The sequence below is a fragment of the Dermacentor albipictus genome, chromosome 9 (genome assembly GCF_038994185.2).
Source record: "Dermacentor albipictus isolate Rhodes 1998 colony chromosome 9, USDA_Dalb.pri_finalv2, whole genome shotgun sequence".
NCBI lineage: Eukaryota > Metazoa > Arthropoda > Arachnida > Ixodida > Ixodidae > Dermacentor > Dermacentor albipictus.
Genome location: NC_091829.1, coordinates 98390294 through 98410573, shown reverse-complemented (window position 1 = coordinate 98410573; position 20280 = coordinate 98390294). Strand labels below are relative to the sequence as shown.

At 50.2% G+C, this 20280-nt stretch overlaps 1 long non-coding RNA gene across 2 annotated transcripts in view; it reads right to left on the bottom strand.

The window, feature by feature from the left end:
• Window positions 1–20280, bottom strand: part of LOC139049550 (uncharacterized) — a 65971-nt gene that overhangs the window by 36678 nt on the left and 9013 nt on the right. For both annotated transcript variants that reach the window (XR_011508391.1, XR_011508392.1), the window contains exon 3: window positions 12360–12570. This is a non-coding gene — a long non-coding RNA (uncharacterized lncRNA). The remainder of the gene's footprint in view (window positions 1–12359; window positions 12571–20280) is intronic.

Sequence of the window (20280 nt, the reverse complement as noted above, 5' to 3'; positions counted from 1 at the left end):
TGCGTCTCGGGCGAAGGCGTCGGAGAATGGGAAGAGCGTTCCGCCACCCAAGGTCGTCGAACCAGCGAACAGCCCGCCGAACGCGGACCTGAGCGGCAGCCGCGCAGTCAGCGTCTCCGCGCCAGGCCAGCGTCCTTATGTCCACACCGGCAACGTAGGGGATAAGGTGGCAGCCTCCAGCGTGGAGGAGCCGCCTGCAAAAACAACTCAAGCCTGGCGGGCCAGTCTCCGGCAGCGACGTAACGTTTCGTCTGAACCTACGTATTATTATACGGACGCTAGTCACTCTGAGGGTCGATGTCTAACTGCAGCAGTCGGCCCTGACTATGAGCATGTAAACGCACACACAGGAGCCCCCGGCCCATCGGACACAGAGGCTCTTGCTATTCTCGAAGCAGTCACCCGGCCTCATCATCCTACCCAACGCATCGTAATTCGCACCGATAGCCAAGATGCATGCCGCATGTTTCGCGACAACTTGCTACCTGAGCATATACACAGCCTACTTCAATGTCACTTGGATGCACACCCTTCGGTCTGTGTTACCTTGCAGTGGATACCTGGGCACCAAGGCATGGGAGGGAACTCCCGCGCTCATGAGCTCACCCGCGTAGTTAGTTTTCCGGGTACCCCTGCGTAAGGCCATTCAAATTCAGCCCAAGAGAACACAGAAAGACTTTGCACAAGGAGCGCAGATCACTTTTAAAGCAACTTCGCGCCAAAGCCGTCGCCTTTATTACTCCCCCTGCTAACCTTTCGCGAGAAGACAGCGCTATTCTCCGAAGACTTCAAACAAACTCAATAGTGACTCGTCTTTTCCCTCACTATATTCAAGGCCTACCTGGGCAACCGAAATGCCCGAACTGCATGGAATATCCGTCCCTAGAACATTGTCTATGGCATTGCCCTCACACTTAACCCAAACTGTAGTCAGCCCTAACATTCCCACTAACATCAAGCCACGGTGATGGACGGACTGCATCATTCCACCACCCCATGCAACATTCTCCTGCCGGTGCTTATCCAGCACGTCAGAGACGTGTTGGGTGAGGACTGGTAGCTGACCGACTAGGGTTGAGCGCCGGACGCTGGCGTAAAAAAGTTTTTTTATAGCGCAGCTCTTTGGCGTCCGTTCCTGGGTTTCGCGTCGTCGTCGGCGTTGTCGTCGGCCTCGTAACCAGCTCCGCCCCCCTTTCATCCCCCCAGCGCTAGCAGCGACCGACTGATACCGCTGGATGCCGCTGACGCCGCTAGAGAGTCAAGATAACGTGACTGCATAGAACACCGTCGCCGCCATGCAGAAAGAGGAGGAAAGGGTCCCCCCCCCCCTGTTCTTGTGTGGCGGATAGGGTGCTCTTCAGTTGCCGACGCGCCGGTTATTTCACGTAGGCCCCGGCACGTCGACGAATACGTGACCACCTTCCCACGGCTAGACCTGGTTCTTAGCGCTGCGGAAGCGAGGGTATCATATTGTTTGTGTCGGCATCGGCGGCGTTGTCCCTAAAACCAACTCCGCAGCTGGGGTTGACTCACTATCGGCGTCAGTGGCATCAGTCAGTCGCTGCTATCTCTTCCCTCCTCCCTTTATCGTGTTGTCCGCTTGCTGCGCGCGCTTCTGCCCCCATCGTTTGCCGCTGGGTGTACACGCCGCCCCCCCCCCCCCTCTTCCTGCGAGTCTCCGGTTGTCAAAGCGCCGGCTCGAACTTAATTCCTTTCTTCGCTCCTCCTCCAATGCAACCCCTGTGCGGTGGCAATCAGAGAGCCAGATCGGTGGCGGCGGATCTGTATATGTGCACCGTCCGAGCCGAAATTGCCGCTGCCGTTCGCCCTGTGCGGTGGCAATCAGAGAGCCATCGTAACGCGTCCCACGGCTGTGACAACCTCGCGAGGCACTTGTATAGATCTCGTCTTTGAGAATCAAGCATTGGTGTACCAAGTCGAACATATATCAGTCTATTTCTCCGACCACAAAGCTTCCTTCATGACTGTCAAGAACTGTTAGTGGAGTCTTTGTTAAAGGAATACGTGTGAAAAAAAAATTCTGTGATAGCGCATACATGTGTTGCTCGATTTATTTGCCTCAATCTATCGAAAAGGTGAAACAGCTTATTTGCTGCGCTCAAATTTCGCATTAGGGAGTAACGTAATCGTCGGTAATTTTTTTTTCTCTCTCTCTAACATTTCGTCTGAGAGGCGAACCGGCGATGGCGCACCTACGCTGCAAGGTTCGGAGCCTGCACAGGGCGGCTCCGGCATCAACGATGGCGTCTAGCCACGCGCTAGACGCGGAGGGTAAGCACCATGCTCTCGGCCTCTTCACTTCCTTGCGAAAATGGCGCCTGCATCTCCGTTGAAGTTAGCTACACCTAATGTCAGGCGCTTGGCAGGAAAGAAAAAGCAAAGTCAAGTGTATCAGCTTTTAACGGAGCACGACATTGATGTATTGGCCGTGCAGGAAACAAAAGTTGACGGGGAGGAAGAGACCGGGAGTATGGTGCGACGTTGCACGTCTAGATTCCATGCTATTGTAAGCCATGCCATCGGCACATCTGATGGTTGTGTCCTTTTATGCGAAGCATATTACGAGAGCTCAACCCAGCTCCTCAGGCGCGGCGGTGTCGCCTTCAATACCGTTCCGTTCCGTTCCAAAAACTTTTATTTCCATCAGAGAAGGAGACCCCCTACTCCCTGTCCCTGGCGCGCAGGCCTAGGGACAGGGGTGGGTGTCTCCGCGACTAGATGCAGGCAAAGAGTTGCTGACTCTTCGCGGCCTCTGCCGCCAGATGGATGGCTCTCCTCTGCATGGCGGGGTCCGCGCTTTGCAGAAGGGTGTCCCAGGCTTCTCTACTATTTATTCCTTCCTTGACACCTGGGGAGTCTACGCATTGCCAGATTATATGGTCGAGGGTCCCCCTCTCCCCGCATCTCTTACATTTATCGTCTATATCTTCGTCTTTCAGTACGTGGGACGCCCATACTGGATTTATGTAGTTTCCTGCTTGCAGTCTGCGCCAGGCTCTCGCCTCTCTATTTCCGAGCTCCTTGTCCGGAGGGGGGACAGTTCTACGCTGAAGCTTATAGTTTTCAATTATTTCTGTGTAGGTCTGTAGTCTCTCGTCTAGTCCCTTGCAAGCGGGCGGCTCTGTTCCTGCCCGGAAGTAGAGATCTCGGGCTAGGAAGTGTGCCGCCTCGTTGCCTGGGACCGACGTGTGAGCTGGTGCCCATACGAGGCTGATTTTTCTATACCACGTGACACCGTGACGTCACGACAGCGGAGAAACGGCGCTCCAACTCGCGCCGTCGCTCGCGGCGTCGCCCCCCGCATCGGACGCGGTGAGCGTCGAGCAACGCAGCCTTCGGCGCGACAACGAAATGTGCGCCTGAGCAAGCGCCGCACGCCTGAGCCGACGCCGACGACACCGGCTTTTCTGCGACACAAGCTACTTAACGCTGTCGCGTTAAAATAAAGGCTTGTATGCTTTTTATTAAGAAGTTGCCGGCTCTGGTCGTTCATCCTGATTTCTCGTGCTTGTCAGGTCGGTGTGCTGCTGTCGATTTCCCACTCAGCGATACAGAATGGCGTGTTTTATGTTTGCACGCACCAAATGTTGTGGATGAAAGGATTTTTTTTCCGAAGCGTTGAGCAGCGTCTCAGTTTTGATAAACAGCATATTATCATGGGTGACTTCAACTGAGTCCTCAGTGCTTGCGATAAGACTAGTGATCGAGGGTTCAGGGATGCAAGTACTGAGCTACTGTCGCTAATCATTGACAAATGGAACCATGAGGATGTGGCGGAGTGTATGCAAGGCGCGGGGTGTGTGAAGTACACACATTTCCATCGTGCAAGTCATTCCCGTCGGTACCGCATTTATGTAACGCTGGACGTGATTCCAAAATGCAACAGTTATCAAGTAGTGCCGGTGTCTTTCTCAGACCACTGTTTAGTAGAGGGCGGGATTGGGGCACAAAAACGTGGCAGTGCTTTTAGCTGGGAACTGTGGAAGATAAATCACACGCTGATTAAAAACGATGCTTTGAACTGTGCGGTAATTGAAGAAATTGGCAAAATAGAGCTTAATAAAGAACTGAAAAAATGGCAACAGTGGGAGCTTTGTAAGGAGAAACTTAAAATAAAAGGAATAGAGCGGTCTTGTTCCATGGCGTACGAGGAGAAACTAAATGGACGTAACCTAAGGTCGATGCTTGCAAAACTGCCCGAGAAAGAATGCGAAGTGCCTGGTAAATGTATCGATGACATTAGGAAAGCGAAACAAAAAGTTGAAGTGATAGAAGAGGAGCGTTATCGCGGTGTGCTGGTCAGGGCGAGACCGGAACATGTAGCTGCTGGGGAGACGCCGTCTAAACGAGCGCTCGGAATTGAAAAAGCCCACGCTCGCCGAAATCACATAAACATCATAGAATGAGGAGGTGTCTTGTCGGATGATAACGAACAAATTAAGCGTGCATTTTTTCAGTGCTATCAGGTGTTGTTAGCATTACATGTTGCCGAAACGAACACGTTTAAGGATAAGTTTCTTCGGGCACTGCCGCGACTCAACGATGAGCAGAAGAATACGTTAGCGCTGCCGATAACCGAATCAGAGGTAGAAAAGGCGATAAAGAATTTAAACCCTGGTAAATCGCCAGGACCGGACGGGTTAAGCGCGGCGTTTTACAAAGCTTTTAAGCGTGGTATCGCGCCAATATTGGCGGTCGTGTTTAATGAAGCTTACGAAATTAGGGAATTACCTCCGTCTTATGCAAGATCACACACTGTCTTAATCCCCAAAACTGGCGAAGCAGAGAAGTTACGACAAGTAACAGCGTACAGGCCAATTACACTCACAAATGTGGATTACAATATATGTATGAAAGTTTTAGCGCGAAGATTACAGTCAGTAATCCAGGAAATCGTTGGACCGCATCAAACGTGCGGGATCAAGGGACGATCTATTACGACTAATATTCACACAGCAAGATGCGTGCTGGAGGGCTGTGATATAAGAAATAGCCGCTTGGCCATCTTGCAACTAGACCTTGAAAAAGCTTTCGACTATGTCGCGCATGAAATTTTGCTTTGCATACTAGACCTCGTTAATGTTGGTTCTGTTACTCTCGAGGGTGTCGCCCTGGCGTATCGGAACTGCACGACGAGGTTGACCGTTAACCAGAGTCTGGGGGCCCCCATTAGCGTGCAGCGGTCGGTACGCCAGGGCTGCCCCCTTAGACCTCTTTTGTTTCGCATTTACACAGAGGCGATGTGCTTAAACATCGTGAAAAAAGAGACAATTCCTGGCTTTCGGTCGCAAGTAGCGGAAGTCAAGCTGTTGGCATATGCGGGTGATGTGGCAGTTTTTTCAACCAGTTGGGAAGGTGTAACTGAGGCTATTAAATGTGTAGAGAACTTCTGCCAAGTCACAGGCAGCAGAGTGAACTTAGCCAAATCACTAGGGCTCTGGCACGGAGAATGGCAATCGACGCCCGACCGCTTTGCAAGCGTGTCCTGGGTTACGACCCCAATGAGGTACTTGGGAATACCTCTAGAATGCTATCGTGATAGCGCGACATATTGGACAGCGCAGAGGCGTGATACACGTGGAAAGGCGCAAAGGTGGAAAGGAACGAACTTATCGATTTTTGCTTGAGCCACCATGTGCAATCTGTTCTTTAGTAGTATGCTGTGGTATGTAATGCAGGTGTTACATTGTGCAAGGCTCAATGTACAGAAGCTGCATCGAATTTTCGCCATTTTCGTGTGGGCTGCGCAATGGGAAAGGTGCAACCGAAGGAATTTGTTCAGAGGAGTCAAGAATGGTGTATTGGGCCTGGGACCTTTATTTGTGGCAGATTGTTAACAGGTTTCTTTTCCGTCGCCACGTCAGCGATCCTTTGTTGAGCACCGCATGTCAAGTAAGGCTCGGGCGCGCGTTGCCAGACTTTATTGTTTCAACGAAAACACTCACGGGAGGCAATTTTGGATATTTTAGAGAAGTTATCGCAAGTGTACGATTGCTTGCAACGAGGTTTTCAAATGAGTATTTATCTACTGTCAAAAAAATTGTACAAGGATTTGTGTGACGTTGTGCCGGAGCCCATGTACAGAGCCTTGTACAGTGGAGGCCCTGGCAGGGACGTGCTAAAGAGAGTAAAGAAGATGCAAGTTGCGCCAGGAGTCAAATCCTTTTTCTGTTAAGTTACGCACTTGAACGTTGCCAGTAAAAATGTTTTTGCAGAAAAAGGGCTTATTTCTTCCATGGGGAGCTCACTCCTTATCGGCAAACAACCAGAAACGATAGATCACGTTTTTAACGCGACAGCGTTAAGGAGCTCGTGTCGCAGAAAAGCCGGTATTGTCGGCGTCGGCGTCGTCGGCGTTGACCGAGAGCGATAAATCCCAGCAGGCACTTCACGAATAAAAAACAACTTGCAACATGGGCTGGGTGGGAGTCGAACCAGGGTCTCCGGAGTGTGAGACGGAGACTCTACCACTCAGCCACGAGTTCGATGCCACAAAGCGGTACAAAAGCGTCTCTAGTGAATGCGGTGTTGGCTTAGAAACGAGCTCTAAGGCTCAGGCGTGCGTCGCTTGCGCAGGCGCACATTTCGTTGCCGCGCCGAACGCGGCGCTGCTCGACGCTCACCGCGTCCGATGCGGGACGCGTAGTCGCTGCGCCGTAGCCCAGTCTTACACCACTTGGCGGGTCGACGGGAACGCTGTCGCGTTCCACTCTTGAAGGCGAAGCTTAAGCGTCCTCCAATTTTTTCTTCATTGTTGGGGAGGAGTATTTTTTTGGGACGTACTACAAAGAACGTCAAAGAAACAGTTTCGCCTCGACCCTCATGGAATACGGTATCTACCCATTACTAACGAGGATGGTTTTCCATCTGATTTAATTATGTTAATTGGCCTCCACAGTATTTGCCGTTCTCGAATGGCAGGATACCACTGCGATCTCGACGCACGACCTACGCGAATTCATTTCCGTGAAACTGTGCATAGGTTTGTTGAGATTTTGAAGGCCGGTGGCGATACTCCCGAGTGGCTGTCAAGGGTTGAGCAATTGATGGCTCTAAATGATTTTTATTGTGGCAAAGCCAGCCCCCTACCAGGCTGATTATGTCAATACGACGTGGCCATTGTATTCTTTATATATTGTTTTGTGTATTGCTATTGCTGTTCTTTCTTTGTCAAAGTCAGGCAATAAAGAAAAAACTCATGGCTGAGCGGTAGCGTCTCAGTCTCACACTCCAGAGACTCTGGTTCGATTCCCACCCAGCCTGTCTTGCAAGTTGTTTTTATTTATGAATTGCCTTCCGTAATTTTTCACTCATGGTAAATACCACCGACGCCGACAACACCGGCTTTTTTGCGACAGGAGCTCCTTCACGCTGTCGCGTTAATACACAGTGAAAAACCCTAAGGGCAACGTCGGTATATCCTTGTAAGTGCTTCACAAAGCACTGACTTCATAACTCTGCATTTGCTCGTTGCTGCTGGGTGGTCTTGTCTGCAATTATTGTTCCTAGAAAGGCGTCGTTGTCGAGTTCGCGTTGCAGTGGCGTGCCAATAGGTGTGCGCTACAGGCAGTCACTGTCAAAATGCTTCCTCCCGGACTTACTCATCACGGCGATGTGAAATTTCTAGAGTCTGAGACTCCATCGCGCTAGTTGACCTGATGGATCCTTTAAGCTTGCCAGTCAACGCAAGCTAGCTGTTCGCTTACCACTTTTAAGCGCCTGCCGTATATGGAAGAGCTAAATTTCTCTGTAACCCAAATGATCGCAAGACACTCTTTCTCCGTCGTATCGCCACCGGCCTTCAAAATCTCAACAAACCTATGCACAGTTTCACGGAAATGAATTCGCATGCGCTTTTGACACTGACCGGCTAGCGTAAGCTATTATGCTTTCAAATCCATCCTTTCTATAAACTAGCACGGCACCAAGGCCTATGCTACTTGCGTCGGTGTTAATTTCCGTCTCGGCGTCTTCGTCGAGTGTGAAAGCACTGGTGGTGACTGCAGCTGTCGTTTGAGCTCTTAAAAGGCGTCGTCTTGCAAAACTGAAAACAGCAAGCGCTTCTCCATCGGCAGCTTCCTTTTAGTTTTGCGGATAAGAGCTGACGGACCGGCCCCCGGCTTGGCCTGTGTATGGCGGGTGCTACGGCGACAGGTAGTGGCCTGAGGACGGCGAACGGGATTGTCGTCGAGGGCTCCACTGAGATGCGGCGAGCTAGTGGGCGATATCGTGAGGGCGTTCACCTTACTGAGGGAGTGGAGCGTAGACGGCGGACCCTCGTAGTCCCATTTCACGGTATGGGCACCAGCGATAAACGTGACCGGCTTGTCCGCAGTGATAGCAGAGCGGACGGTGGTCGGGGGCATCCGAAACGTCGGCTTTCCTTGGGATGCTGCGCTGGGCCACTGTCGGGCTTTCTGGCAGCGGCGGTGGTGGAAGACGGAACTGCGGTGCTGCAGGACCCTGGCGCGGGCGCGAGGGGGTACCATGGCGGCTGGTGACGGTGGCTTATGTCATAGCGTCTGGCTAGAGTAGCGGGGATTGCGGCTGCATCTGAAGAACTCAACGTGATCGCTTTAGTTCCTCCTGGAACCCCTCAATGAGCGAGGCCATCTGTAGTTTCGACGAAGGCAAGATCTTGCGCAGTTCTTCACGCACAATGGTCTTGATGGCCTCTTGGAGGTCATCAGAGCCCAGTTCTCGGATGGCGCCCTGCGGCCTCGTGAGCACTTGGCGTTCATATTATCTAGCGCGCATGTAACAAGTTTTCTCAGTCGTCGTTGCCTCTCTCAAGAACTCAGCTATGGCCTTCGGCGGGTTGCGGATCATTTCGGCGAAAATTTATTGCTTGACGCCCCGCACCAAGAAGCAGACTTTTTTTTTTCTCCTGCGACATTTCCGGAACATCCTGGCAAAATGGACGGGTCATCTCTTTCCTGAATATCGCGATGGACTCATTGAGCAGCTGGGCTCGGCTTTCTAGTCGAGTTTGGGTTCGCTCTTTGTCCACGACGCTTGTGGATGTCTGCAGGAAGCCACTGCGCAGCAGGTGCCACTTTGTTAAGATGGTTTCTCGATTCTGAAGGCACGTCCTGGCGGCGTCTTACAATGCGAAAAAGACGTGGCGCAGCTTGTCGTTGTTCTTTTAATTGGTAAATTTCATACCTGTGCAGCCGATTTTCCGGGTCTTCATATGTTTATCCGCAGAACATCGGCGTTCCCGTGGGCTGTTTGCAGCACGATTCGTGCTGGTGACACTCGGGCTGCCCTTGTAGCTGCTGTCATGGCCGTACACTTCCTCGTCTTTTCAAGTAGAAATCCGTACAGCGGTAGCTGTCCTTGCTGACTTCAGCTTTCTCTCTGGTACTTGGTAACGTTGGCGTTGTCCTCGGGTGAGTCGCGGCTTCGCGGTGGCGTTCGTTACATGAATGCACGGGCACCTCCTCCAGATGATGAAACACGGCTGGTAAACTTTTAATAGTTTGACTATATTTTTATTGGGCGAACCTGAGCCCACGAACGCAAGTTACATTCGAAGCATAACGACAGCTGCAAACACAGCCGGTTATCGTCGAAAATTGAAGCTGAATGTGCCGGTGAAGCCGGTGATGCGCAATTTGCCATGTGAGGCAATGACAGTACAGTCATTGTCCTCTCTCTCTCTCTCTCTCAGACAGAGAGAGAGAAACAGAGGAAGAAACAACAGTGCCTCAGGATTGTCGTATGTGGACGCACCAGCAGAGCAGTGTGGACCACCGTTGTCGCCGTTATAGCGCCGGCTACTATGAAGGTTTTTTGTGCCTTGTTGACCGTTTTAATGCTTTTTCAGGCACAAAATGTACACCATGTGCATATGCAGGTGTACATAGTGTCCCTCTGTAGGATATACCAGATATCTAGGAACACGCTTTCTGAAGCGACGACAGTCCACGCCAGCGACACGGGAGAGTTGCCTGTGTATTACCATAAAGGTGAGGATTTACGACCGCCATATCGAAAACCAGCCTCAAAAAGAGTGAGTGCCGAAACCATATGCTGCATTGAATTAGGTCAGTTTATCTTGATGATGATGTGTGGTGTTTTATAGCGCAAGGGTCAGGTATGGCCAAAGAGCGCCATGACAAAGGTAATGTTAACGGTGCATTGTGAATGATGCAGGCAATGAATTAGACAATGAATTTCTCATGGTATATGTGACGTGGCTGTAAAAAGGCCTAAAATCGGTCGCTGTGGATGGCGTAAAATATATAGTTGCTAAAATAATGACTCTAAGTAGTGCTGTGGGCTGTGGTAATGGGGTTTCGTAAAAAGCATGATTCAATAAACATAGCATTTTGTTACTTAAGTTTAATAAGTGTCCTTTTGTGTTTCGCTCTCTTTGTAGCATCGGGACGATGCTTATTAAGAGGGGGGTATTGACACGTGTATTTATATTTATCGGGCGACCAGGTTTCGCCGCCTAACAAATCTTATCGCACAGCGCGGGACGCGCTTGCATGTATCCGAAGTTTCTGGAAAGTTATCGATGCTTCTATCCGCAGTCTGTTATCGCCGAACCTTGTGTTATCTGATTTATTGACCTGACGCGAATGATGTAGAATTTTATGGAAGGTACGCGGGTCCCAACGATTAGTCTGGAACATTCGACGACTGTGTATAAAAGCCGACGCGCTTGACTCGCTGAACAGATTTTCGACGATCGCCGACTGTGTTAGCCGCTATCGTTGTGCTTTAAGTGTAGCCTGTTTTGTGAGCACAGGTTCGCCCAATGAAAGCTAGTTTTGTCTTTCACAGTACTGCTACTGTGTCATTTGACGTCACTACCACGTGACAATAGTGTCCCTCTGTAGGATATACCAGATATCTAGGAATACGCTTTCTGAAGCGACGACAGTCTTCGCCAGCGACAGGGACAGTTGCCTGTGTATTACCATAAAGGTGAGGATTTATGACCGCTATATCGAAAACCAGCCTCAAAAAGAGTGAGTGCCGAAACCATATGCTGCATCGAATTAGGTCAGTTTATCTTGATGATGATGTGTGGTGTTTTATAGCGCAAGGGCCAGGTATGGCCAAACAGCGCCATGACAAAGGTAATGTTAACGGTGCATTGTGAATGAAGCAGGCAATGAATTAGACAATGAATTTCTCATGGTATATGTGACGTGGCTGTAAAAAGGCCTAAAATTGGTCGCTGTGGATGGCGTAAAATATATAGTTGCTAAAATAATGTTTCTAAGTAGTGCTGTGGGCTATGGTAATGGGGTTTCGTTAAAAGCATGATGCAATAAAACATAGCATCGACACTGTAGCTTCAAGAAAGCCTTTCAGTACAGGGCTGTTATACGTGAGCTAAAAATGTCCTGGCCAAATGATTTCGAGAGTGTCTCTTTCAGCGAAAAACGCTAAGACTAGTTTCGGTTTAAAAAGCGGTACATTGCTGAGAAAGAATTTCGGGTGAAGAGGAATATTTTAGCGATATGCAGAAATGAAATACTTTTTCCTCTGTGTTTCTATTGCAGGGCATGTGCAGGACTGTGAGATTTTGGGCAGTGAAGCTTGCAGAGCATGGTTTTAGCGCGTGGTAACGAACCACAGACGATAACACACAAGCCGGAGTTCTCTACGACGGAGTTCGCTGTGATAGAAAGTAGAGCATTGGGAGATGTTAAGCCCGAAACCTATTTGACTTTTGTTGATCCTCGGTAAGTGCCTGCGCAAACGCGCTCTTAATGCTGTAAACTTGTTCGTATACGCATAATTTACGCATCGGTTCTTCACAAGCCAGTTTCGTGCTACACGTGCTTGCCGCGTGTACAAGTCCACATCCCAAAAGACCTACTGGTGTATTTCACGCAACGATATTATGGTGTTTTACGTGCCAAAACCACGATCTGATTATGAGGCACGAAGTAGTGGGGGACTCCGGAAATTCGGACCACTTGGGATTTTTTAACGTGCACCCAAGTCTGCATAGACGAGTGTTTTCACATTTCGCCGCCATATATTAAACGCAAGCCATCGGCATGACAGATCGCTTTGTGCGCTGATATCCAAGACCCGTGCAAGTATCGAGGATCAGTTTCCGATCTGATACGCTTCGATGACTCGGGCGGAAGCGCTGTTCGGGCTTTCGTTATGCTGGGCTTATCAGGAAATTATTTCACGGCTGCATTACTGAAAAACCCGGGCGGTAGTAGTTTTGGTAACTCCGGCTGTGTGTGCATTGCGTCTCATATGAATGTTATAGTTATGTTTGACCGCGTAGTATTTTAGCTGAAACTGCAAATTTCAAAATTTGAGGCACCTGTTCTAGAAATAAAAAGAAAGTGGCATACCTGCATTTTGACAACTTCAGCAAGTCCACATCTTACGACTGATGCAGGGTTGTCAATGCGGAACGTCGCTATCGGTGAAATAGTTAGGCTGTAGGGGTCGGGCTGTGATCCTCTCTGGCCACTTCTTGGGGAAGTCGATGGCTACCGGCTTGAAGTGGGCTCGGCCGCCTGCTGCTGGGTGAAGAGTTTGCGACGAAGACTGTAGCAGCGCCTGCGCGACGTAAAAAAGCCCTTCCGTTCGAATATAAATAAAAAAAAAGTAAACGTTCAACCATCGCATGATCTCATTCACTTACTGTCAAATGTTTTTCACACGAAAAAAAAAATAAGAATGTGCAATTTAGCCATGGATGAAACTGTACGTGTGGCGTTCCGAACGAAATGGCACTTACATATTGACGGTATGTCGACACATGCACTTGTTCCTCTTTTTTCGGTGACCGCTGTTGAGCCGCTACCAAACGTTGAACGTTATCGCACGGCGGAGGACGGGCCTCCATATATCGGAAGTTTCTCGAATGGTATCGGCGGTTCTATTCGTTGTCTGTTGTCATGGCACATTCTGTGACCTGATTGTACGCGCGACCAGAATTATGCAGTGCGTTATGCTAGTTACACAGGCCCCAGCGATTATGCTGGCACGCTTAGCACGCTGATGTGATTTCGACGATCGCCTACTGTGCTCACCGCTATCTTTGTACTTTGAATGTCACTTTCTGTTGTGGGGTCAGGTTCGCCCAATAAAGAGAGTTTTATGATTCACAGTTTTCGCTCCTTATTTAATCGTCACTAGAACGTGGCATCTGGTAGAGGCGCTTTGCGTTCATGTACCGGACACCCTCGCAAAGCCGCGGGACCGGCGAGAATCTTTAAGAGAACGCCAGCGCCGCCCCACATCATGGAGCCAGCTGCAGGCTACAATATCTGTTCCCGGAGCAAGAACTTGTTCCTTAGATGAGCGATAAGTGCCACGACAGAAGGCACAATGGCAACTTCAGTGGCACTTACACCTTAGGTGTTGCAGTAGTCCAGTGAACCACCAACCGCCCGCGGATCTTCATTCGTTACGCGGAAAGCTGGCTGGAAACTTACGAAAAGGTCAGCGCGTTCAACGACTCCTACTATGACGACAAGCTGCGTGATGTATAGCTCTCCGAAATTAAGCGGCGTAGCCCCCCTCCTTCCTCTCCCCCCGCCCACGCCGCCATTCCTGAATCATACTCCTAAAGCGACGCCAAACCAGTCTTGAGACTTGACAGCTATTCGGCGGTCAACACTGGACTAATTAATAATATTTGGGATTTTACGTGCCAAAACCACTTTCTGATTATGAGGCACGCCGCAGTGGAGGACTCCGGAAATTTTGACCACCTGGGGTTCTTTAACGTGCACCTAAATCTAAGCACACGGGTGTTTTCGCATTTCGCCCCCATCGATATGCGGCCGCCGTGGCCGGGATTCAATCCCGCGACTTCGTGCTCAGCAGCCCAACACCATAGCCACTGAGCAACCACGGCGGGTAAGTCAACACTGGAATGCTGTCGCAATATTATGGCCGAGGTGTCGAAATGATCGCTCCCTGGGCTTAGGAAAAGGCCACTGAACTGATGGCGTGAAACAGCTCGATATTCTCCCAGCTAAGAGATGGCGGAATATTTTCGCCTTTCTCGTTATTTCGAAGCTTGTTTCGAAATCTCAACGTGCTGCCGCTATAAAGGCCGTACTGGTATCTTTTCGACGATCTACGTTTCACAGCCATCCCCCCAAAATTCGAAATTGTAATCAGACCGTGCAATAACCGTTCAATCTATAAGAAATAATTATGTCGCCCGTTATCTCGGGTGGGTTTTATCCTTAATTGTAGAGCACTTTTCGTGCAAAATTGGCAACGGAAGAAAAGAGTCGCAAGAAATTGAAAAATTAACCTATCTATGGAGAGAGAGAGCCGACGAAACAGTCAAACAGGAAAGGAAAGCTAACGAGCCGTTGTTTGTGAAAATATTTATCCACGAAAATCTTTTTATTTAACAAGGAAGTAGAGGAAATGGCGCCGGATGTGAAGAATGGTTCTATGTGTTTTGAATGAAACTTCTAAAGTTATCATTCGAACCGCCTGATGTAGCCACTTCTCAGCTGTGCTTTTGTGGATGTTTTTATAACCTTTTGCGGTGTTGTAGTGCGCCTAGAACCGCAGCGTCCAGCGCTCTACGCGGTTGTACGGGAATGGTGGCCAGGCTTCATTAAGCAACTTCCCAAATAACGATACGAGTCGCTTTTGGCACCTAATTTGGTAGAGAAGTAAACGAGGGGCACAAATAACTGTGATTGTTCCACAAATATATCGTTCTCGATAATTTTTCCAGAGCTAATTAGTAAAACAGTACTAGAAATCGTCATTTTGCGCTTTCTCTTGTTTACTTGTTCTTGGCTGTTTCGTTGCTGCGTTTCTTTCCTGCGCGAGCCAATTTGATATGGTTCCTGGTTTGTCATGTAAAGGATAGGTGTATATGACAGGTGTACTTGTGAAATACACCTTGTTTCGCTTCTCTTTAGTGGGTGTACGCGCCTTTATAGTGAACGGTGGGAATTATTAACGTTTCTACTAGTAAAGGTACACCGCTCCTCATTGGCATAGAAAGGTTACCTTGGGATGCGCCCCCCTCCCCCTTGAAAAAAATCCTGGGTACGTGCCTCCTCGAAGCGAAGAATATGCAAAAAGGAGACCTGACGTCGCGACGTATAAGACACTCTCCGCGATGAAAGGCTAAGAAATACCGACCTTGATGTTCTGGTTGATGATCACAGCGTCACTATCTTAGTCTGTACAGGAGCCGACTGCTCTATCGGCGCTGGCCCCTTCCATGTCCGACAAGTTGAGGAAAGCATTAGTGCCTAGGAAGGCCATCAAATCCCAGCAGCTGGAGGACACTTAATAACGCTGACCGGAATATGCATGGCAAGGGTTGCAGTTGATGACCGGACATACTCTGCGATCGTCGTTGTCTTTGAACAAAGCTCATGGGTCGTATTCCACGGCATATATTTCCTGAGTCAACGTGGTGAAGTGATCGACTTAAAATCGATAAAGCCATGCGATTACGCCGCAGCGTTCTCACAGTAATCGCGCCCTAAGTGTACTTGAAGACCCGAGTCAGTATCACACGTCGCGGCTACATCATGATTTTCGTCGCCACAGAAGCAGCCGGAGGCATCAAAGCCATCGTCGAGAGCGACGAACAGCTGCTGGTCGATTGTCAAATCGGCTTTGCAAACGGTATCGCACGGTTAAGCCGAGGAAAAGCAGAACTATTCGTGTTGAATTTCAGCCACGAACGTTAACACCTGAAGAATGCACGAATATGGCATACCCGGAAGAAGTTGCAGGAGTCAGCGATGCACTTGCTCCTGTTTCGATTTTGCCGGAGATACAACGACGCTGCATGGCCTTGAACCACTCTGATATTTATCCATTTTTTCCCTGTCATAAGCAAGAACAGCTCAATGGCATTTTCCTGCTATATGAGGACTGCTTTTCTTTGTCATCAAAGATCCGAGAAACAGCAGTTGCTAAGCATGGCATAACAACCGAAAAATGACCTCCACTCCTCCGCCAGTGCCTTTACCCTGTTTTGACGCACAAACATGAATCTCGTGTTGCCCAAATATGGGGACAACGGTTCGTGTACTTAAAGGTTTTAAACGCTCTTTTAGGCGGAGCCTCCGAGAACCCAATTGAGGACAAAGCCGTCGGTTTTGAACACACACACAAATACTTTTAACGAAACTAGAAGCGTAAAAGAAATTATAGAAAGAAATAGAAAGAATAAACAAACTCTCAAACAGACATCACGGCGGTAAGACATATTTAGGGCTAGTGTGAAGCTAACTAGTGTGCGAGTACGGGCTCGCCACGATGGCAGGGACGCATAACAGTCTCGATGCGGAGACGCGGCGACAAGTTGGCGCAAGGAGTTGCGCCGCCCTCACCAAAGGTCGTGGTGTATGTTGACTGACCGGGCGACCGGAGCGCGCCAGCTCTGGCTTGGAGAGGTAAAGCAGGCGGCTTGGTGGCACAAGCAGACGGCGGCGGCGTTCTGGCCGGGCAGCTGGCGTAGAACTCGGGCCCGTAGCCCGACTGGTCTCGTCCTGCCCATGGGCGCAGAAGCTCACCTGTCTTGAGCAGCTGGCGGCACGCTCGGGTGGACGCAACGCACAGGAACGGGCTGACAGGAGGCCCCATTCGGGTGAAGTCCTGGTGGCTCGGGTTCGGAACCCGATGGCGCGTCTTCAACTCCCGGTCCAGTGGTTGACCTCCTCCTGGCGTCGCTTCGTGGAACTCTCCCGGTGTCTCTTCTGCGTCTCGACCCTCTTGCCAGCGCACCACGGTTTTTTCTTCTCTGGCTGATTAGGCATTCTCCGATTGGCTGCCTCACGCCCCATGGTCTTTCCTAATTGGTTGGCTTTTCTTTTAGTTGCTTTTCTTGCGCCACGCGTTCAGGTGCAGGACGCTCTTCGGCATTGTCGTTTTTCTCCTTCCAGCACAGAATTCGCCTCGGCGCGCGCACCCCTTGTCGTCTGCTCCTGTCCGACCCGACCACCGCACCATGTCGCGCACCACACATCACAAATCTTTATAAAACAACAAATTGACGAAAAGCTGCACGACAACATCATGCGGCTGTCGAAGAGCTTGTGGGCGTCTCTTCTATTCTTGGCGAAGAAGGATAGCATTCTGCATTTCTGCGTCGATTAGCGTAGCGTGAACAAAATAACGAATGAGGTATACGCCTCATTCGTGATGCGAAATTTTCGTTACCGATACGCCTCATGGATGCGAAACTTTCGTTACCGAGAGGAACGTTACCGAGAGAAACACTAGTAAAACATGTAACCACTACACACCTGAATAATAGAGCTAAAGTCCCATAGAATCAACGAGTAAGGTCTCAAAGAGCTATAAAGTCCCACGCCGCGATAAATAATGTTTGTGAATGTTCACCTTGTGGACGTCAATGTATTGTCGGCGGGTCGGTATGGTCGGGTCATGGAAGACCTAGGAATGAACAGCAGGGTAGGCCTAGCGCAATCTTGTCCCGCACAATCAACGGAAGGCCCAGGGCGGGAATTCGCACCGGTCCAAGTGCAGGGTAGCGTGGCTGGCTGAGGAACCGCCAGGTAAATGGAGTAACCAGGTAGCAGCTGGGCTTCGGGACGGGAGCCCGACGAGCTCTTGCTGCCTGACACTGCTCGCTTCTGATGATGATGATGAAGCCTCAATCCTGTGCTGTTCCTCGAGCTTCTCTCGGCACTTCCTTTTTCTCATTTTTCGCGTGTTAAATCGCTATTGGTCAAATTTGTTCGTTCGTCATTTCCGGCTTCTTCTTTTTCTTTACCTTCCGTTCGCCACACGGAAGGATCATTGCCTCTTCGTCGCGTTCATCGTGCTCGATTCGTTTCGGACAAGCACCACACAGCACCCGGACACCGCCTACCACATCTGAATACCTCGCACAAGATAACCCCCTCGCCCACTTCTTTGTGAAGGATAAAACTCTCCTAAACGGGCGTGGGACCACAAACACAAATATTTCCGCACAAAACAATCCATGAACTAATTCCCTTAAATGTACACTGAGGCACAAATTATTTCACACGGGCAAAAATTCAATCCACAGCAGTCAACAAACAAGAACACTCTGATATTATCTGCCACAAGCTTAGCGCCTGTGGTTACAACCAACTGTGATTTTGCCTGGTTCCCCCCCCCCCCCCAAATTCTGAGTTAGCGTTGACAGAAGGGCTTCAAGTGCATAACATTGACTAGTTCAGACCGTGAGTGTCAGCGCTGTGATTTCAGAATAGCGTCTAGCACGACTTCATGCCCTGTGCGGGAATACGTCACGTGATCTTGTAGGGTTCGAAATAGTGTCGCAAAAGCTTCTCGATAACTGTTCGTCGGCGTATTGGAGTCGAAACCCAAACACGGTCGCAGGACTGGCACTCGACGTAACGTCATCGAAGATTGTTGGGTCCGCTTTCGTCCCTCCGCTGGTTCTTGACCGGCAGGCGGGTGAGCTGTCGGGCTTCATCGACGCGGTGAAGGTAGGCGGTGACTTCTAGATACACTTCGTCGGTGACGTGCGGCAGCATGGCGTCGAGAGTCGTGGTCGAGTTTCTGCCGCAAATCAGCTTGTACGGTGCGTTCTGCGTTGTTTCATGCACCACCATAGTGTGAGCGAAGGTTACGCATTGGAGGACGGCATTTCACGTATTGTGTTCGATGTCTACATACATCGCTAACATGTCGGTGAGCGTCTTGTTCCCACGTCCGTTAGGCCATTCGTTTGTGCCTTGTAGGCAGTGGTCGCGGCAGGATGTTCTCGACGGAAAATTATGCTACTTCCGCTGCACTACGTTTTGGCAGGGCTTTCGTTTTGGTGTAGCGGTGGCCGGTGGCCACGAAGATCCAATTGTTTACAGTTATTGATGACGGAAAGAGTCGCAACAAATTCACCACAATCTGCTAAAACATTCGGCAAGGACGCTTGATCGGCTGTTATAAACGTTATGGCCTTGCAGGTGTCGTCTTGCGTCGCTGGCAATCACGGAGTGTCTTGACGTAGCGGGCGAAGTCAGTGCTCACGAGTGGCTAATAGCACTTCTGTTGTATTCTTGCGAGTGTACGGGAAAACCCAAACCGCCCGGCTGTCTCATTGTCGTGCAGGGTGTGCAAGACTCCCTACCTTCTCGTTGTGCTACTGGCACAACGAGAATCTAGTTTGAGCGGACTGGGGGGACATTCCTTTTTACGAGGACGTCATTGCACAAGCAAAACCGAGACAATACATGGCGAAATAGCCTGAGGATAACGTCGCTATTTTCTTGTAAGTGCTCCACAAGGTTTTACAACTCCGCATCTGCTCGTTGCTGTTCGGCGGTGTTGTCTGCAGTTATTTTTCTTAGGAAGGCGTCGTCGTCGAGTTCACCTTTCGGTGGCGGGTCAATAGGGCTGCGGGACAGGCAGTCAGCGTCAGAATGCTTCCTCCCGGACTTACGTACCACTGTGATGTCAAATTTCTAGAGTCTGAGACTCCATCACACTAGTTGACCTGATGGATTTTGTAAGTTTGCCAGCCAACACAGGCGTGATGGTCGTTTACCACTTTGGAGCGCCTGCCGCACATTGAAGGCCGAAATTTTTCCGTAGCCCAAGTGACCGCAATGCGCTCTTTCTGCGTCGTAGAATAATTCGCTTCCACTTTTGACAGTGACCACCTAGCGTAAGCTATTGTGGTTTCAACTCCGTCCTTTCTATAACACGGCACCGAGGACTACGCTGCTTGCGTCGCTGTTGATTACCGTCTCAGCATCTTCGTCGAAGTGTGAAAGCACCGGTGCTGACTAAAGCCGTAGTTTCAGCTCCTAAAAAGGCGTCGTCCTGCAAAACTAAAAGCAGCAACGGTATCTCCATTGGTTGCTGCTTTTAGTTTCCGGGATAAGGGCTGATGGACCGGCCCCGGGCTTGGTCAGTGTATGGCCGGTGCTATAGCACCGGCCATACACTGACTGGTTATAGCAACAGGTAGCGACCTGGTGACGGCGAACGGGGTGGTCGTTAAGGGCTTCACTGAGTGGCGGCGAGGCAGTCGGCGATATTGTTAGGGCATTCGCCTTGCTGAGGGCACAGAGCGTTCACGGCAAACCTTCGAAGTCCCGTTTCACGGCATGGGCTCCAGCGGTAAACCTGACCCGCTTTTCCGCAGTGATAGCAGAGCGGACGGTGGTCGGGGGCGCGCCAAGCGTGTCTTCCTTGGAACGCTGCACTGGGCTACTGTCGAGCTGTCTGGCAGCGGCGGCTGCGGAAGACGAAATTTTGGGACTGCAGGGCCCTGGCATGGGCGCGAAGGGGTACCATGGCGGC